The sequence below is a fragment of the Triticum dicoccoides genome, chromosome 5A, assembly GCF_002162155.2.
Source record: "Triticum dicoccoides isolate Atlit2015 ecotype Zavitan chromosome 5A, WEW_v2.0, whole genome shotgun sequence".
NCBI lineage: Eukaryota > Viridiplantae > Streptophyta > Magnoliopsida > Poales > Poaceae > Triticum > Triticum dicoccoides.
This window is the reverse complement of record NC_041388.1, coordinates 399,973,014-399,976,159: the sequence shown is the minus strand read 5'-3', so window position 1 is coordinate 399,976,159 and position 3,146 is coordinate 399,973,014. Positions and strand designations below refer to the sequence as shown.

The 3,146-nt window shown below is 40.5% G+C and overlaps 1 long non-coding RNA gene across 1 annotated transcript; it reads right to left on the bottom strand.

The window, feature by feature from the left end:
* Positions 1 to 103: 103 nt before the first annotated feature.
* Positions 104 to 2,578, bottom strand: LOC119301811. Its single transcript, XR_005147191.1, has 2 exons — positions 2,029 to 2,578; positions 104 to 370 (listed from the first exon to the last, which is right to left on the bottom strand). It is a non-coding gene; the product is annotated as an uncharacterized LOC119301811 (long non-coding RNA).
* Positions 2,579 to 3,146: the final 568 nt, after the last annotated feature.

Genomic DNA, 3,146 nt, shown 5'->3' with positions numbered 1-3,146 from the left:
GACTGAATGGAGGTCCATATGCATCTGGGTATAAACTTGTACAGATGAACCAACAGGGAAGAATGACTAACATAATAGATTTCTAGGAACATGATTACCATCATCAACAAGAAAGCAATTTTTTATCAGATTTGCCGAGCTACATCAGTTCGAGAGTTCGCCTCCTCTTCAGTCACATTATTTTGGTGGGGAAATCTCTTTGGTGGGTGCACTACCCAGCGGCATGGTCTCCATCGGAAATTCTTCCCTCCGCAAGAATTATTTGCTACTGTTTTCTCCTTGCACGTACATCATAAAACAACTTCCAATGATAGTCCTCAAAATGTTGTAACTGGACATCTTTAAATGCAGAAGCATTTGAAGCAGAGATCTGTTCCAGAAATAGAATAATGAATGCTGAAACTGACTATTGCAACAGAGATATTCATATGAACCGAACAGTTGATTGAAAGGGGAAAGAATCATCTCATTCAGGACTTGAGCACAACTAATCAGAATTTAATGAGTTGATCAACTTCTAAGGCTGTACGTAAACAGCTAATTTATTCCGGTCTTTATTGCCAAACTGTCAAAATAGGTTGCTAAATAAACTGGCAGACAAGCTATTTATGCGGCTCCTACTTGGCATTGGTATCAAAATAACGAAAGTGTGCACTGAAATAATTTGGTTTGGCAATCAGCACTTCAAAGGAATTAGGATTTGCAAGCGATGATAGACACAACTCACTATAGCGACAGGGATCAACAGCACCGTCTCACTCCCTCAAACGACCGATATAGATTGGGAGACTTGACACCATCTTGAGCCGCCTTTGTAATAGCGTGTAAAGACTTGACCATCAGATAGGTAGCCAATTCGAAGGAACAAAAGCGGAAACTAGAATGAACCTATGATGGCATCAGCTAGGTGTCAAGAAATGTATTATCCTGTTCTAAAGAAAATGTGCAGGAACAGTATATGAATTCCAAAAAAATTCTTTCAAGAATCATCATTCTAATGTAGAGCTTCACCTAAATTTGGGGACAAAATCAAAATCAAAATCAAATACACAGATCTTAACTTTGAAAACATTAACACAATCTGAAAATAAAAAAGGTCGCAAATTTATTAAAAATCAGAAATTCAGAATAGCCCAAAAGTTGATGGTTGTACAACCTTATTAAACACATCTTCTAGTCTTATGGAGGACACCATTATTTTTAACCCTGTGAAAATTACATCAAAATCTGAGTTGTAAACTTGAAACGCAGAGCTCGATTAAAAAGGGAAACACGTGAAGTATGAACTGTTCGTTACAGCTTTATCTTTACTGCCTGGTTATACTATTAGGTCATCAATGGAACTGCTGTATTAAAAGAGCAAACTAACTATTATCCATTACTTAAATTATGTAATCTGTCTTGCCACTATATGACTCTTTTATGTGCGACCGCCACAATCTACTGTTCTTCACATTATCTATTCAGAAGTTTTCATTTTATTAAAGTGTTGATGGGTAGATGCCTCCTTATTACATCATAACTGAGGAAGAGTGTCATGTAATACCAGGTACAGTTCCTCCCCTGGTGTGCATTTGCTGAATTCAAAAACTTGAGATGATTAAAAGAATTCGATGCATACTCTCGAATGTTATATATTAAACTGATTTCAGTACCTTCCTCAGAGAAAATTACTAATGGAATGGAGTACCATAACCCACTTCCTATTTTATCTTCCCCTTCTAAGTAAATAAATACCTACAATTTTATATCACGTCAGTGTATAGTGTATTGTTTTTGAAGCATGATTCATCTCCAGCTAAAATGTAATAGTATCACATAAATGATTTTGATCTAGGAATTTACACAAACAGCTGATGGGCACAAAGTCACAAACTGGGACAATTTTCCATTAGCGAGCACCAAATGATGTGCTTTGAGGAAAATTTATGCAGGCAGCTAGGGACATTTCAATCAACAAATGGAACAAGAATAATTACAAAACTAGATATAAGAGTACCGACTGTGTATATAACCATACATACTGACCTATAATGGATTAGACGACTGTGCAGCCCAAGTAGCTTCCAGGCATGTACGAGACTGAAATCGGTGTTTTTTTTAAAGCAGACTGAAATCAGCGTTGGGGTCAGGGAAGAACTAGAGGGGCGCTGTTGAGGAGTACGCGGCTGAGAGGGAAACACGATTGCTTGCTCGCGAAGGTTGGAGGCAGAACCTGCAGTGGCGTCGGCAGCGGGGGGTCGCACTATACCTGGTGGAAGCACAGGGTACCTAGGACGGCGGTGCTCTTGCTGGCCGGAAGGTAGCGGCGGGGGAGGGGAGAAAGATGTGCTTGGGACCGCCGTGATGGGAGGGGATGCCTGCGCATCATGAAGAAGCCCTACCGCCAAGCAGTACCGACGCCTCTGCACACGGCTCGGCCAACCGGCATAGATGCCGAGCCCACGCGCCGGTCACCACGCCGACGAGCATCACGACGCTGAGCCGACGCCGACACCATGGTGAACCGCCCCTCGCATCGTCGCACGCCTCGTCCTCTCCGCTCCTGATTAGAATCGGAGAGGGGAGTGGGAGAAGTGGGCCGTTCTTTTTAGGGGTATAAAATTGAGGTAAATATACCAGAGGTCTTAGAACTTGCATACTTTGATGCATAAAGTTGTAAAATACGTGTTTGTGGTCACTAAACTTGCAAGACTGTTTAAATACAGTCACTCTCTGTACGCGAGCGTATCCGTTGATGACAGCATGGCATGGGCCCACTGTCAATGACACATGGACGCATTTTTGCACAAAACTCCTCCTCCTTCTTCTTCTATGCAATAAAAATCAACAATCAATGGGACAAAAAGTTTAACTACCAGATCTCGAACCCCGACCTAATGCTAGTACAATACAGGTCACACAAACTGTGCCATACATCTGTAGACAGCTATTAAGAGTAACTAAGATTAATGTACAAAAACGGAAGCGCTCATGGAACAGAAATGGGCTGTGGTCCGGCGACCCATTTTGCACTTGTTTATTTTTCAGAAATTTGTAGATAGTATGCAAATTATAATGCCATTAATAAGATAATTTCAAATAATTTTCATGTATTATTCTAAAATAATACTTATGAATTATAAAAATGTTTGCATAATAATAAC